Here is an 18133-nt window from a genome sequence, read left to right on the forward strand (position 1 = left end):
GACTGCAGTCCGAGTCACACGAGGGGGATATTTTTAAGGACTCCCGGGGTTATTGTTTATGCGGTGTTAAAAGCAGCTGTCTGTCACGGGAAGACGGACCATGCTTATATGTGACTGCGGCAAACAAAACAGGCATTCTCTGCCAAACCATGCTGTTTTCCTAAGCCTGACCGAGGGGTGTTTGAGTTGTGTCGAGAGAAGGAGAAAATTCAACCTAAATAAAGATTGCAACATAAAGAAACAGAAGAACAGGAACGTTTGAACTTACCTGTGGTTTTGCAAAAAATGATTGCAATGTCGGTCGATAATATTGGCCAACATATATATTGGTTGCGCTCTATTTTTCTTTTTTTATAGCATTTTGAACGCTCAATGATAAATGGAGGAATTAACACACAGATAAAGAGTAAAAACCATAATTATTTGCATCCCGACAGTTTAGACAGGCTCTATTATATCTCATGAATATATCCTTTAATCTCCTCTGGTGTTATTTAAGGATTTTGTGACTTATTTAAAGCCATAGTGGTTTTATTATAACATAATGTGTATTAAAGGTAATAACTGTGTGTTGTTTTTCTGAGTCACACCCTTCAGAGTGCTTTACATTTCAATTAGACAGCCTTGTCAAATTAATAATTGAGCTGAGAGAGAGAGGGAGAGAAAAAAGGGGGGAGTCTCTCTTCTCCTGTGCGCGTCCCCGCGAGCGTTGTGTTGCGGGGTCTTGCGGTCCCTCCCTTTTCCCGTGCTCGTGCACCCCCATCCTGAGGCGCGTGCCCGACGCGGCTCAGTGTGTCCGCCAGGGGGCAGCTGTGTCTCGGTCTGAGGCTGCGCCGCTCCCGCTGCATCACAGAGAGGAAAATACCACCAGATGGCGGTTTAGGATTGCTGCTCTTCTCTCAAGGCGCGGTTCCGCTCGCACGGCCAATTTTCAATATTAAAATACGCACAATATTAAAACGAAAATCGATTTATTATTCCGGAAGGTGATAATCGATTCGGGGATGGTCGTTAAAGGTGAGTGTCTCGGGTTTTTGTCGTGTTTTGTGCGGTGGGAAGGGAGACGGAGCACAGATTAAAGATGGTGGACGCAGACAGGGGAAGACTGGTTGGTTGGGGGATGGGCATTAGCGGCTAACGGAGGTGAATGTGCTTTCTCGCTCTTCCTCAGTTACATTATAGCCTAGCAGAGCCATTAGCTCCAGGAGCTAGCCCCTACAATTTCGGGCAAGGCAACTTGCAAGAGGGGGCAAGTAAGCTGCCGCAGCACCGGCCTGTTATTACCCCCCCAATTTCCATCCGGCGCTGGAGTTTGGCTTGTCAACAAATAAAGAGCCATGCGGTGTGACGTGTTTTCTTGCTCTTTGCGAGGCAGGATTCAGAGCATCACCTTCTCTCATTTGCACAGCCCAGTATTATGATTGTACGCTACGATGCGGTGCGTCCTCTCTTTTGCTTTGGTTTGTCATCAACCTCAAATGCAACAACCTTGTTGCTCACTTTAGTTCCCAGCAGCCTCGCCAGGTAGTTCACCTCCGTGCACACTCAGAAGATGTGCAGGCAACAATGTAAAGACACATGGACGCTGCTCCTTGTTGCTACTTTTTCTCGTGTCAACATCCCCCCTCTTGCCTTCCAAGTTTTTCAGAGTAGTGGTGACTCCTCGCACGCCTCATAAAAGCATGTTGCGTTTTCTAATGAATGACAGCACGTGATTGCTTTTTAGTACAGTGTTTGCATTATTATTATAATTATTATGGCGCTTCTTTCCCCCCCTCTTCCCGCCCCCTTCTGTGCGGGAAGCAGGCAACACTGAGCGGGGAAACATGAGTCACATCAGGGGGGATGGGCTCCACCAGCCGTCCCCACAGGTCTAAATGGGATCCAGTTTTTTTTTCTCTTTTTTTTTTTTTTTGTTGTGACCCACCCTCCCCATCCCACACTCAGACCCTATGTGCAGCTCACCCTCCGCTGTGCAGCTTTGGGATGGTTCACAGTGGGTCAGAGAGTGCCTCCTGGCAGTGTGCATGAATCTCAGATTGTTGCATAACTGCTTTGTTTACAGTCAGCCATGTGATTTCTCATCCAGGCTGTCTTGGATCGCTATCTGCAGCCCGCTTGCCTGCCAACTTGTCTTCCATTATCACTCAATGTTTCCACCCCACACTGCACAAGTCATTTTTTATCCTTCATCCTTGCAGAACCCGCATGTGAAACATTGTGAGAATTTCATTTTCCCCCTCTAGAAATACTTTTATCCCTTTTGCTGTTGAAAGGGATACAAATTTAAAGCAATTTCTTTAAATTGAAGTCTGCTGCCTCAACTATCAGTTAATTATTGATCATTTTTTCCATTTTCCCCCACTTTTTCCCATTACAACACAGTTTTAACCACTGACATGGTCTATGTTCAATGCAAAATCAGATTAGGTTATGTTCGGAGTAAGTAAATACCAATTTTCTTGAATAGCAAACTGAATAATGCAAAATAATGACCTTTTTCAATAGCAGAGCTCTCTCCTGTCGCTATTTAAAAACTGGTCCAACAAAATCCGACCCATATTCAGGCTACCAAAGGGCTACGAATTATTTGCATTTTAGTTATGTACGTTTTCTCATACCAGTATTTTGGTTGTATTGAAGCCCATCTCTGATTGTCGGAACAGGCGGCTGAATAACTTTACGAATTAGTGTTATCAGCAGTTTCGCTTCCTAATGAAGGCGTAACCAATAGAGATAAAACCCTCATGATGAATGTAATTTTAAATCACGATAGCACTATATATCACGATTTTGCATCATCAACAGAAAAACTAAATGTGTTTTCTGCAAATCCGGCAACTAAACACCTGACAAATAGATTACTTCAGAAGCAGTGCTGCTCATTGATTTGCAGCATTACACAAAATGGTCTAATACACCCAGAGATGTTGGATGAAATGGGGAAGCTACCACAGTTGAAACTGAATGGAAAAAGTCTTGGATGGTTGCCAATTTTCTTTTTCTTTTTAAATTGTTTTAGTTTTAAATCATCAGATTTCCATTCTAACATTAATTATTGAATTTAGCTTTGGGAAATCCCAATGCAGCCAAGCACAATATCCAAATTGGAGGAACTTCAACTTATTGATAAAAGAAAAATGTGTAACAAAGACATACCATTATAAATGAATCATTGTGGTCCTATAGAGATGTCTGGTCGTACACATCATATTCTCCTGATGTAATGTAAAAAGCTTGTTTGAAAAAGAGCCCAGCAAAAATCACATCAGCATCATTTTTATTGATTTTTTTTTTTTTCACTGAAACTTAAATGCAAATGCAAAATGACTCATCCCAATCACAGCATCTGTGACAGTGGAAGTGAATATGTTTTTTTTTGTTTTTTTTAACTTCCTCCTAGAGTCTGTCAAGTGCAGTGTTTGGCTTGATTATTACATTATTATATCATGTCCTGTTTTATCGTCATTCGTTGCACAATATTATTAACTATGACCCACTTTTCCCACACAGAAAATGTATAAATAAATTGCTTACGCAAATTAATTTATCTCTCCTCACAAATGGGTTCTTGTATTTATTATAGGCTACAAGAACAATTTAATATTTTTGCATGCAGGGTGCAAAATTGTGAATTATACCAGCCACCCAATAGATTACCTTTGTTTTTTGGCTGGTGAGTAAAGCAAATCCACACGCCAGTTGCATACTTTACCGTCTGGCTTGTGGCTGGTGCTTATCTTGAGACTTGTTTGCATGTATTGAAAACCCTACTTGAATAGTGTGGTCATGTGCAAAGATAAGATCTGAATACAGCTCTGAGTAGACTGAGTAGTTAGCTGGAAAAATCTTGGGTTTTCTCTCATTGCCTTATCAGGATTCTTCAGTGTGATATGTATAAAGATATTTGAGATCCTCAGTTCCCACACACAAATAGCACACAACGTGACCTTTGCCCCTCCTCCATGTAAAGATGCACAACAAGCCCCATGAGCACATACAAGTCAGATTACATTGCGGATGTTGTTCACTATTTCAAGCAGGAGCATGTCTATGGCCTATTGTATGCTGCTGTAGCACTTGGACTTACTAAAACACAATTACAGTTGTGTTATAGACATCCAATTAAGGAACACAGTTTATTTGGTTCACAAATTGTTGCTTCATACATCCACATTAATAAAAATGTGTATAGTTGGTCTTGCTAACCTGAAGAAGAGATACTTTCTAAGTTTTCCTTTCTGTTTGTGGATTACAATAATAAATGTTTATTTACACGCCAGCCTGTCCTTTCCTTGGGTTTGGGAAGTGAAACAGTTTGAAGCGTACATCTTGTGGCATTTCTTGCATAACTCTCTAAAGGTGGTTGATATGAAGAGTGTGCCATTGTTTAAACCTTAAGAAAGCATTCAGGGTTAACAAAAAATGGTGACAGATCCCTCCTCCCTTCTTTATCCTTTGAATTGCTTGGCTGTTTGCCCTGGCTCTTCCCATAGTAAAAGACTGAAAATGGTTTTTATTAGTAGGACATACACATACTGTTGTTTGTTGTCATTTTAAAGGTAATTATGGGCAGATGTGAATATGCAATGTGTTTGTTTTGGGGCAGCTGCTGTGAAGGAAAGAAAATAGCTAGAACATTTACTTTATGAATTAATCCCAATAAAAGCAGAGATACTGTTAATTGTTTTAAACATAAAGGTATAAACAAGTATGAAGACAATGAATAATGCATAATGAAGTGTGCCATCTAATAGTCACTAAGCCAGAAGCTCTCAACACTCAACTGCAGTGGGCTTTTTGTTCGAGCCATATGCTTATAATGACACAGCCAAGGAGATTATGTAATGGCTTTGACATTTGTCAGAGCCTATTACACGGTGACCTTGATTCAAAATGTTGAAATGTTGGCCATAGAGAGAATATTTCCTCCAGCCTTTGGCGTTTTTTAGCACAGTGGAAGGAATGTCAAAGAAAAAACGGATACTGAAGATAGAGATTTGAGTTAATTCCACGCAATATAAAATCAATACAGTATAGTTTTCTTCTATAAACTAAAAGAATAAGGCAGATATAAGAGATTTCCCCTTTAACTCAATAGTGTGGTGCTGCTGTGAAATACATTATGCTAATGCATGTGACACCTTATTGTCTAGGTGAAATGATGCTGCAATTATTATCAGCCCTGAAGTCTGCTCTTGTTAGTGTGCAAACAGACCTGCGTAAAGCTTTCTAAAATAGTTCTGTCACCCCTGGCTGGTGTTAAGGCGTTCCTTGTAATGTGGTTTCTGTTGTGTAATTAACTGTGTTGCTGTTGTCACTTTTTTGGTGCAGGGCAACTAAGGTCAGGTCAGCAATAAGCTTTGTGTAAAGCTGGGATGAGTTTGTTTACTTAATTCTAGGCTGCTGAAATGAGATCCAGCAGGAGTTCAGAGCATTTTTTTCCCGTTTTTATACATCACAGTTGTAGAGAAGCAGCATCACAGGCGAAATAAAAAACATAATCACATTAGAGACTGAAAACACTAACTTTACTTTGAACTTTGAATCATTTTGCACTTTAAAAAGCTGGGAAACAGTAGCTGGTTTCTTTGTTTTGGCACGTTTCATTGTGTTACTGCTTCAACATGATGTACTGTAGATTTATTGGCCTTACATCATTTCTTTGCAGCCTCATTACAAAGACATTAGAGGGGTGTCACCTACTTGTTCTGACCTTTTCAAAAGCTATTACACTAGCACAGAAAACTCAGGCGCCATCAAGGAATATATTGATTGTTTGGAAATGTTATGCACAGCAGAGTGTGATCAGCAATGAGGAGGTGCCAAAGTGTGAAGAGCTGCTGACCAAGATGTACATTTAATTACCCCTGCCAAAAAGGTTGTGTTTTCACCCATGTCTTTGTTAGTTGGTTGGTTGGTTGGTTGGTTTGTCAGCAGGATTATACAAAAACTACAAAAACAGATTTCTACAAACTTGGATGGAGGATGGACCTCAGCCCAGAATAGACTTAATTAACTTGTGGTACGGATTCGGATAAAAAAACAGATCCAGGAACCTTTTCTCACTTTCTTTAACATTGCGAGATAGGGCGTTTTTTCAAATTCTGTTAATTTCTCAGGGAATAAAGCATGGATCTCTAAGGAAAAATCCGGCGTATTTAGGTGGCTGGCGGGTATGCACTTAGCTGAGTGCCATTTAGTTAACTATGAGATGTGCGTATTTGGAAGTATGGTATATGGCAACATTGCTAATGCTTTTATATACAAATCCATTAATAGAGTTGCAGAGATTAGTCAATTAATCGATGGTTTATCGGAAGAAAGTTGGTTGCCAACTATTTTGATAATCGGTCAATCATTCAAGTCCATTTAAAGCAATTTTAAAACTGATACCAGCTTAAATGTAGGGATTTGTCATTTATGACAGTAAACAAAGAGTCTTTGGGTTTTGGACTGTTGGTTGGACAAAGGAAGCAATTTGAAGATGACTCTTTGGGCTCCTCGAAAATGTGATGAGCTTCTTTCACAATGTTTAGACCTTCAGAAGAGAGTGAGTGGGTGCAGCTGGTACTGATGTATCGATACTTCTGAAAATGAAACTGTTTCAGTGTTTGAATCATGATTCAGCATTGGTCTGTATCAATATACCGATATTTTTCACACACAGTTGTCGACCCCTCCGTAAATCAAAAGTACAACAAGGTTACAGGAACAGCTGCCGACCGCAGCATGTGTACAGGCTGGGAAGTTTCCCCCTGTAGATGTTTATACACACATTAAAAAGGATTACAACGGATCTCTGGCTTGTGTTCAAAGTGATAATGCGTGCTAGCTGTGCTTAACACATGGCCGGGGCTCATCTTTTACCACACCACCAGTGGTGTTACAATGCTGAATTTTTACTAAAAAGAGTGTGTTGGATATTGCTAAGGAAATTGGGAAGGAAAATTGCATGTTGTCAGATATCAGACTAATGCAGTGTTGACACAATGATGGTTCAGTTAACATGATATTTCCAGTACGACAAGAGCAGTAGAATCTGCAGTCAGAGGATATTTGTTAAAGTAATGCTCTTCAGCTGTCAGGTTGAGCAGTAATGAGATGAGGTACGTCATGTCTCGTTTGTGTGTGTGTGTGTATGTGTGTGTTACAGGTTTGTGATGTCTCTCTGGTATTCCTACATGGCTCAGTGGTTGCTAGGCTGAGCAAGCTGCTTTTACCTGCAGCTAACGCACAAGTGTGTTTGCTGATGCAGCCAAGCCACCAGCTGCCAGTGGCTATTACTAGTTTAATGAAGAGTCAAGAATGTAGAAACAAGACTATGGTTTTACTTTCCATCGTCAAGAAAGACACTTCTTTTTTTCATAAAACCCAGTCCTGGATCTGACTCAAACATACTGCTGCTGTAGTGCAATTATGAGTCTCAGCCAAAGCCTTCTGCTCCTGCTGATCTAACTATTCTGACTCCTCTGGCCTTGAAAATTGGTTTCAGAGTTGGATGGCTGGCTTTACACTGTTCTGATTTGCTCGGCTGGTCAAGCATACACAAATGCTCTGTAAATCATTTGTCCTGTGTTCTCCTTTGAAAGAAACAATCGGAAACCAGAAGCGAGAAACTTATATCGTATATTTTTTTTGGTTTCATGATGTCGCCCCCTAGTTCTGTATTAATTCGACAGAATAGGTTCCCCTTCTATGTAAAGAGAGACTGTCTTTCCACAAGTCTTTCCACTCAGCAGCCATCTTGGCAACAACCCCATGTTATGTTTGAATTACGACACCCTTCTATGTAATTCTGTGCATTAGCGTGATATCCTCATCTTCCATGCTCATTAGGAGTCTGTCTCCAGCTGCACCAAATCTGTTGAAACTGTCGCGAATCTCCTCTCTTATAACGCCTCTGACCGCATTGCAATACAGCCATCGAATCTTCTATAAATCAGTAACATTGGCATCTATCACAGGCTGAGCAGGCGGTCAGACTGAGCCAGGCAACACAAGTACCACAGATTTTAAACAGCAACCCACATTAGCGTTCCTGCTAGTCTCCTTCTTATCTAACTGAAAAACATTACCATGTCTCGCCCTGCACCGTAGCTTGCTGAACGAGTGACAAAATAAAAAAATTAATCAGTGAAAAGTGCTCTGCTAATGCCATTTAGCTAGCCAGATGGCTAATAAGCTGCTCAGCTAACAGCATGTAAACGTACATAAAAATGCCTCTGTTGACTAGTTAGGTTCCTGGGTATTTTTGAAAAGAGAGTTTTATATGTGACATACAATATGATGTATTGTTGGAGGTTAAACTAGCAGCATATGCGAGCACTTTAACAGCTACAGCATTAAGAAATTATTGTTTAAATCGTGAAAGGTGTTCCGATACATTATACTTTTGACTCTGAAATGTATTTTGCAGCCGAGAGTTTTGCTTATCGTTACTTTACTTGGATTTTCGACCCTCAGGGCCTTAAGCGATGTATGTGCAGAGTTTGACGCTAGAAGGCTGTTTTCACATTCATCCGCTGACAGGGGAAAGTTTCTCTGTGCTCACCTTAAATCTGAGTTTAAACTTCTAAACTGAAAAACATTTGCACGCTCATGTTCAGATTCTGGATTTTTCACCATTGTCTGTGCTCTCATAAAAGCCTCTAATGAATCATAAATCTCAACCACACAGTGGCTCAATAGGATGTAAATCCATGGTAACACAACCCAAAAATAACCAAGGTAATTAGTGTTATTCTGAATGGTGTTAATGTGATCTGTGATAATGTGTTAATTTGCTATCTCTTCATTTTGTTAAAGCCCACTGCAACCACAAACTTGCCTCTCTCTGGCAGCATAATAGGTGAAACTGTGTTGCCATTTCCTTTGCTTGGAAAACATCCAATTAAAATGCCAAAGCATGTGGTATGGTTCCTGTGACAGTTCAACTAATATAAAGGAATATAATGACTGCTATTATTGGCCCGCTTGCATCAGATATGTTATGTTATATCTGGGGCATGAAAACAGGTACCACAGATATATTAACAGCCACTATTTGATGAAAATTGCTCATGAAATAAATCATATTAGATGGTTAAAAGATTGAAAATGGTGTGTTCCTCACTTTTTTATAAGATGTTTGAATGGGTGTTGGTGGGCCGTTAGGACAGCGAGGAACTGATGCTCCAGTCTGTGTTTGGATTGCCTGCTCTGTTGAGACTGACAGCAGTTCATTTTTACATCAGCGCTGTAAAGTGGAGCTTTGTAGACTGGAACACCTTATTAAAGACTGAGCCTCAGACAGACGGCTCTAAGAAAAAGGCTGCCACCAGCGCTTCACTCGCATTCAACACAGGGGAGAGTTTGAGGTCGTATGAACACTGAGCTTTTGTGTGAAGAAGCAGATGCAGGTCTCCATACATTTACTACAGTACTTTGAACACAGTTAGACGGTGGTTCTGATCATTTTTTGTAAGACATTGCCCCACAGCCCTGTCAGATTATCTCAAGTAACCCCTTAGACTTATACTGAGCCCCTTTATAATAGTGAATGTTACAATATTTTCATGCATTCGTACTACCACATGAGTAGTATCTTGATAACTAGTTTTCACACACTGTTACTTGCAATTCAAATGTGTTAAAACACCCAAATAAATTGTTAAAGTTAGCCCAATTAGGGGATGTTTTCTTCAATTCAGTTTATTAATTCTTTATTTTATATTTCAGCTTTTTGGCACTGTACATCTCTCGAAAATAAAGTTTAACTAGAATGGCACTCAGTAGAGTGCATACCTCTGCCAAGGCTCAACACACCAGCAAAATAAGTACAGCATATTTTTTTCATCAAGATCCATGCATTATTCCCTTGTGAAATTAACCAAAATGTCAAATGTCTCACAATGTTGGAGAAAGTGGGAAAAAATTCCTGGATCCATCCTTTTATCCGGATCCGCACCAGAAGTCAATGGAGTCTATTCTGGGCTGAGACCCATCCTCCATCCAAGTTTCATGGAAATCCGTTTTGTAGTTTTTCTGTAGTCCTGCTGACAAACAACCAACAAATGGACACGGGTGAAAATATATCCTGGCAACAGCAGAAATACCTCTGGTTGGGAACAACTGCTGTAAGAAATACACTAGAAAAGACTACAGACATTGTGCATAAACTTAATTTACTCTATGACTATGATTCATAACACATTAAAATGTAGCCGTAGTCGGATATGAGGACATTTTAAGTCTTTATTTATTACTTTGTTGACAGCTTTTACTCCTCCATTGAGGCATCCATATGTGGAATAAATGAGGAGTACTATGAGTTAAACCTGCTGGTAAATACTGTCCATAAATAGATGCATGTTAGTAATTTTTCACAGGACTGTATTACAATGTGCTATTAAATGATGAAAAATAAAATAAATAAAAGACAATAACAAATGCAAGAAATAATCAGACATTTGAGTGAAAAGCCAGGCTGTAGAGCTGCTTGACGATCATCTGGCAGGCTGATCCAGCATGAGAACTCAATGCTAGCTCACCAAATAACTCCTGGGTGGAAAGAATTTCTTTTGGAGCATTGGCCAACAGTATGGTAGTGAAGTGAAACTCCTGGATTTCCAAAAACATTGATTGAAAATTGTGTCTGTGTCTCCGTTGGGAATGGGTTTTTATGAATGGAAAAGAAAGGCTGTGATACATTATTGATCTCTTTGTGGGGCATTAAAGGATTCCTCCAGTTTCAAAGGCAGATATTTGAAATGTTGCGCTTAGATGCTCGATGTTTGGGGTGGTTAGTAAATTCTCGCCGTGGCTTCGTAAGGTTTGGAGTTGTTATTTGAATTTATTTTAGTTGTCAGAGCAGCCAGATCTAAGTTTGGCACCAGTTCAGACCCGCAAATCCTCTAGGTGTCATTTATACAGGCGAGGTTAACAACCAGCTTCAAGCACCAGCAAATACCACCTCCTCAGCATCAGCTGTGGCTGTGTGTGTCTCAGCGGTCAGTGTTATTTGTACACACTCTTATTTAATATTGATTCACTGGCCTGTGCCAAGGCAGTTCTGTGGTTTTACAGAGTGAAAATGAAGTGGTCGCAAGATGAAAACAGAATTTCTGTAAAGTGAGCGCTTGACAGGGCTTCCTTGCAGGTCTGGAAGCTGTAAATGTGCAAATATTTTTTGGGATTGGAGACAGTCATCATGAAAATCTCTTTACCATATAAAAAAAAACAATTGGTAGTCTCACAAAAGCTTCTCTGAATAAAACTGAGGTCTGGAAAAGCCTTGTAGAGCAGCAAAGGAAAGAAAGTTGGTTTGATGCTTGGACCGTATCAACAAAGCTGTGTTATCTAGTGAACATGTTTCTGTGGACTTCAGATGAATCGCTTTGAGGTCTCCTGCTAGTGGAGATGTGACGGGCTAGATTTCCTCGCAAACCTGCCCTGAGACATCATTAGTTTGTATCACTCAGACCCCATCTGCTGTTTCAGCCTGTGTACAGAGGATTAAGGGGTTTCCCTGCCCGCTCTGGCTGACTCCAACAGATTATTTACCCATAAACCTCCTTCCTTATTCCCCACTGACTGCACTATTCCTGCCAACATTATCCACGTGTAGCACAACAGTTGGACACAGCATCAGACAAACCTGCTGCGAACAGTTTCCTAAAACTGTTGATAGTTTTAGTCGAGGTTGAAGCCTTAATTGAACACCAGCTACACCGACTTATGGACTTTAACTGCCAAGACTTGATTAAGATTTGACAAATATGATACATTTAGTTGTCTTTACAGAAAGAACGGAAAGATTTCTACTTCTTGAGATTATTTTGCATGTTCATAGATAAGTTGATGGATCCTACCTAAATGTTACACAATGCCTCACGAAATAATGCATGTTCATCTTGGTAGCAATACCCGTTTTTCCATCTTGTTGTGAAGAGAATTTGAAGCAGACTTTCGAAATGTCACAAAAAATGAAATGTGAATTAAGCATGTTTCCATATGCTAGCTTGGAGCAAAGAAGCCAGGCTAACCAACGCGTAGTTTCATCAGACAACTTATTCGTAAAAGGTGTTTCCATACCCTAGTAAGCGCTTGAATACTGTGAGTGTTAAAGCCTTTTTGTGAAATTGAGGACTTTCTTTTAATTTAGCTATTTCCGTCAACCTTTTCTAATGCGATACTAGGGGATATGAAAAGAGGAAACACCTCAGGTTTTAGGGTTTGGTGTTTACATATTATAAATGACAGAACGGATGAAATGATTATCATCAATGTCGTTAACTACATTTTCTGAAATTTGACGAATCTTGTGATTGAATCTGTCTCGGCTCCACTCTGAAGTAACAATCTTTTCTTTATGTGATTGTCTGAAATGAACAAACAGCTCCCAACACCCCAAAACTGTTGCAACTCCCTCAGCAGGAGACATTCATCTCAAAACATTATTGAATGTACCTCTCACTATGATTCCTGCGATTTTCTTTTTTAGCCACGCTCCTTCTCTCCGTTTGTGTCAGACACCTGGCTGGGATTTTAGTACATCACATCTTCGAAGCATTGTTTTAAATCAGCCATCTGCTTCATCCAAAGCTCTGTAGCCTCGTCTTCTTGTTCCCTCACACTCAAGTCTATATCTGGGCAGTCCCCATTATTCCCCTCAGCTTGCCTCTACATTATCGCTACATAACACCATTTTTTTTTTTTTTTTTTTGCTCTGACTGTTCAGATTAGCAGGCTTCTCCTGCTCCTGTGAAAATCTTCGACGTGCCGCGAGATCATTAGGTAGTAATAATGGGTGTGAGAACTAATGGCCTCCGCAAGGGCTGTGTGTAAGCCTGTGTGTTTGTGTGTGTGTGTTTGTGAGTGTGTGTCTGCCCCTCTATTACAAGTGAATATGAGGCAGACAAAAAATCGGGGCCAAGGTGAGAGAGGGAGCCCAGACAGATGAGAGAAGAACAAATGAGTCTCTCCTTCTCTTCTGCTGCTCTTCCCCTCTGTGCTGCTGTCACACTTTCTCCCCCTGTTTCCCCACCTTACCCCTCCTCCTATTTGCCCCCTCACTTTTCCCCTCCTCATTTTCCTCCCTGCTCTCACGGCTCCATTTTGCGTCAGCTGCAGCCAAGCAGGCAGCCATTGCACAGAGAGGGGGAGAAACATCCGCTGCCTCCTCTATCCGTCTCTTTTATGCCGTTCCATAGCCTTGCCCTTTTTTTTTTTTTTCCTTATGATCTATTTATCCTTTATTCACAGAGGTAGTTCTCAGGAGATTGTGGGGGGGGGGAAAAATCTATTTTTCAACACAGATTTTATCAGTTTGTGCAGTTTCACACAGCATCCTTCCCCTCCCCTGCTTTGTGCTAAGATCAGGCTTTGTGTGCTGCAGAGAACGAGTGTACAGTAGTTTGTAGCAATAACAGATGGCTGTGCATTGCTTGTGAGTGTGTGTGCGTGTGTGCGTGCGTGCAGGAACATGACGATGTGTCTGACTCTGTGACTCTGTGTCGGATGGGTAATCTCCCGTGTGACATAATCATAATCTGGTTAAACCAGACGGCCACAGTTGGCCTCAAGGCTGTTACACTGTATAAGGCCAAGGCACTTCGTTTGCAGTATGTATGGAGGCTGGCAGCATGATAAAGTGCAATTATTGTCTTGGTGGTTCAGCTTGTAGCGGTGGCCCGGAGGGACCGATTGTGGTACAAGCACACAAGTCAGGCTCTGGATGGCCTTAATTTTACATTGGTTTTGGAAAAGCACGAGAGCTTGCTGACTCTTTTTAGTTTAGTAGTTCAGAGTTTTATGACTGTCCTGCTTAGGGCTTAGTAATTAATCAGAATACTACATGAAATCCCAATATGACGATGAAGTGCAACATCAAATCATACTCTGCAGGCGTGAGGGAAGAATGAGGAAAACATTAATTTTTTTAGGTTCAGACAACAGCAAAAAACACATCACCATCATTACTTTTTATATTTTTCAGTGAAATTGAAATGCCGCTAAAATAGTGACCATATCTCATTTGCAATATTGCCAAAAAAAACATTTTTTAGCTTGACTGTTGACGTGCCTCTTGTGGCCTGTGTCTGGGCCACTGTAACTGTACACTGTAAAATCTAAGTCTGTATTCCTCATTCAAAGAGGGAAACTCGAAGACTTGTGGCTGCAGATAAACAAACCGTGTTTTTTGACACTACTCTTGCTGATATAACCAATGACACTGGTAAAGATGCGGAGTCGAATAAAGGGAGAAACCATGCTAAACACAAGTGTCAGAAAAGCCGCCAATTAGTGCCGACAGTGTGGGACGTTAGATATGCATGTGGATACGGACGGAGCCTTCTCTTCGTACTCTGCATTCATTTCGTCCGTATGTCTTCACCTTTTCTGAAAGCTTACGGATACGGACCAACGGAGCAGTACCTCCAGTAGTCGTTGGGGGCAGTGTAGCAGTGTAGCCAATAGTTCAATTGAGACACGACCACAAGACAAGAGGACAAAGTTTTTAAATAAACTTTTTTTTTGAGGAGCGGTTATGTGAGTTGTTGGGAAGTTGTAAACATCTGTATGACGTTACTTTGCCCGGGCACCGAGTATGTAAAAGGAGCATAAATGAGCCTAAGACCACAGAAGCTCCCCAATGGCCACGTCATTGGCTGACTGGGTTGTGCCAGGGCACTCAGTAAGTGATTGTCGGATAAAAGTTTAGCTCGGTCAATAGTCAAATATTTGTTTCATGATAAAACTTTGTCTTTGCACACATTTGTGGTGCATAAGTCAAACATGTACATCCTTATTTTTTCCCTCCAGATCAGTGATGACACACTCTCCACATCTGGCCCTAAACACATTCAGTTACATATTTTCCAGGGAGGAGGAGAGAGCAGACTGCCGTTGTGGCAGCAGGAATGATTTAAGTAGTCTTTAATGTGCTGTTTTCCGAGGCACTCTTAATGCTAAACGCTGTTGTAATGTACAGTAGGTTCAGTGAGGGGATCAAGAAGGTGCACACAATACAGTTTTAAAGTACTATGGCTGCCATCTCTCTGTCTGCCTTGTATCAGTTTTAACCACATGGTTTTTGAATTGTGCAGAAGTGAAAGCCATGTGTTTAAACTAGTATTTGCCCTGGGTCGTAAAGATGTTAACATCACTTTATTACCGTTTTAATTTGAGCTGGCAGGTGCTAGAGTGAATGCTTCATCACACCAAACTTGAACTCTCCCAGCTCTGCCTTTCTGAGGTTGACAGGACTTAATTTCTGCAGCCACAGAGAGCCCTGTTGAGAGTAAGTATGCATGGTGTCAAGCAGTTAAGGCTGAGAAGTGATTATGAACTGAAGCTATTGCGATTATGTGACATATGCCTCTGGTCTGCTGAGTCACAAGACAACTCAAACTTCCTGTTTGTAGTTGGTTATTGTTGCAGCATGTACAGATCATGCAGGTTACTGCCTGCTGTTGCCATCTCTTGTTTCTGTTCCCTTTATTCACAAACAGATCAGTCGCGTCTGATCTTCCAGTAAATCGCTACCTGTTTGGTTTGCATCTGTCTTGATATTTCTTCCCTGACACAAATGCTTTGTGCTGACTCGCATACTTTTTCATCTGAAGCAATTGTAGTTCACACATTGACACCCGAACTGTGGGCACACAGGAATATAAATTCAAAGCCCCTCTCAGATATACGTTCCTTTACGTTAATCTGACAGCAGTTTAACCTGCTCTTAAATAGTAACCCTGGTCACTTTAAAGTGTTGTCACGACAGCAATCTTACTAAGCCTTCAAAACATCACACACATTTGAATTAAAGGCCCTGAGATTGACGTGAAGGCTGCATCAGCTCAAGGTGAAACATGCAGAGAGAGGCAGATTAAATGCACGGCTTGTACTAGCTTCTAAGATCATTGTTATGAATGTATTTTCTCAATCTGTGAGGGAAACACTGTGAACAGGTCAATTTTAAGGTGGTGAGGAGATCTACCTCCTCCTATCAGATCAGTATGTAAAAACTATTTTCCCTTCACAATGGAACCAGGGCAAAAGACTAACAGCCTCTCCAAGAATTTCCATGTTCATTAATGCCAACTGTGTGGATGATTAAATGAACATCCTGCAAAACACTTCACATACAGCATGATAGCAAATGGAAACAACTAAACATCCTCTCATTCAATGCTTGTGCACGGTCTGCTGTTGTAAAAGAGGCAACAGTATTTGCTGTTTAATAGATTTAAATGATGACACTGATGAGAAAAAGTACCAGTAATTTCACTGTATTCAAATGTCAGAATGGCAAAACGCCAACACTTTAACAGATTGATGAAGCCGGCAGTGTCGCATATTCCTTGTCTGAAAAGGTCCTAAGACGTAGCATTACCTCCTACAAGATGCAGTTGGTGTGCCAGGGCATATGTTTTTTAAAAATCATATACTTTCCAGTTTTCTCTTTGCCTCACACACAAAGTAGCCATTTCTGTATTTGCCACCTGTTCGAAACCAGAAAATGTATTTCTGTTAATGCAAACAGAGTGAGACTGAACCTGAAACCTATTCTGGTCCTTTTTCATTGTCGTTGCTCAGTAAATTAAAAACAGTGGGAATTATAACTCTGAGCTGCTCCCATCTGCTCATTATAAAGTATTATATCGTATATTATTATATCGTTATCATGATGTAAGAATATATATACTCAATCAATATAGATTGAAGTATTTGGTCAAAAGTATCATGATATTTTATTTTGTCGCCCAGTCCTGGTATTAATGAAGTGCTTTTAAGGAGATGAGCATCCTGATATAGCCTAAAAATATCCTAATTTTATTTTAAGGCAATGTTGCCATATTCTGGCTGTTATTTAACTTTAACTTAACTTTTAAACCAGTCCTATCTGTAAATGAACACCTGCCCATAGTTAGTTTGCTTTATTTGTACTGTTAAATCTATTATAATCAAATGAATGCACTACTCTGGCTATATGAAAATGCTCCATTAACACATCTAGGTTGTTTGCTTTGCCATTTATTTTTTTATTTCTTTGCATAGTTAAGTTTCATCCTGTGGTCTGCATTTACTCACATGCTCAAGAAAGGTCACTTCTTTCTTCTCCTAACACTCCACCTAATAGGGCTTGTGGATATTCATCACACTGAAGAAAGACTCGACTCTCTCAGTTTCCCTCTCTTACTTTTTTGTATGAATGAGACATTTCCTGCAGCCCGCTCTACTTTTCACACATTAACTCAATTAATAAACATATCATATAATGTCAGACTTTAAGAGAACCATAAAGGCTTTAATTGCAGTGTCAGTTATCCGTGTCAACGTACCGGCTGACTTTTTGAGTAAGAGAATAGTAGTACTACTGACCTTTATGTAATAAAAGTTGGTTAGATAAAATGTAGTCTCTCTCCCACTAATTTTCTCCCTTTGCGAGTATTATATTCACTACATATTTAAGTCATATTGAAATCTCTGCATATATGAAAGCTACTCAAACATGTCCATCAGTATTTGTCCCAGCGCATGATTTTTTCCCTTTGATTTATTTCTCAGATCTGAACTGAATGGCCGGTCTGTTGCAATCAGACACCAGCGTTAAGATTAAGATCTGCCCTGTGTGATGCAGCAGGACTTTTTCGGTGTGAAAAACAGTAAAAAGAAAGAAAAAAAAAAAACTGGTGCTGGGGCTTGCTATGACAAGCTGAAGGGTCTGGGATGACTGAAATATTTAAAGATGACATGTTTTACTAATCATACCGTTGCATGGACCTCGTTGGCCCTGCAGCCCCAGAATGTTAAAAACTGAGCAGCTTACTCTGAATGGATGCTGGTCCCTCGCCAGGGTGTCTTGTAGAACAGAAAAGTCCTCAGATTTAACAGTTTTTCCTCCAGTGGTTTGTGATGACAGGCTCTCTAGTATTACATTTAATTATAGAAGTACATCATTTTTGTCAGTTACAACCGCTAGATGCCGTTCACTGTGCTGCTTAGCCATTCCTCTGAGTGCTTCTGCCTTTAAATTATATTTATATAGCAGCTCACAGCTTTTCTCGCAGACATAAAGCACATGACCTTGGCCAGTTTATTTAATGCGATTCATAATGTACAGCCTGAGTGAGGCTGTTAGAAGCTGCCT

At 40.5% G+C, this 18133-nt stretch overlaps 1 protein-coding gene across 1 annotated transcript in view; it reads left to right on the forward strand.

Annotated features, from left to right (window-relative positions):
• Positions 1-863: 863 nt before the first annotated feature.
• The window catches only part of stag1a (STAG1 cohesin complex component a), a 42750-nt gene continuing 25480 nt past the window's right edge, over positions 864-18133 (forward strand). The window contains exon 1 of the mRNA XM_073483795.1: positions 864-1017. The gene's annotated coding sequence lies outside the window, so the exon portion shown is untranslated. The remainder of the gene's footprint in view (positions 1018-18133) is intronic.

This window comes from Pagrus major, chromosome 16 (genome assembly GCF_040436345.1).
Source record: "Pagrus major chromosome 16, Pma_NU_1.0".
NCBI lineage: Eukaryota > Metazoa > Chordata > Actinopteri > Spariformes > Sparidae > Pagrus > Pagrus major.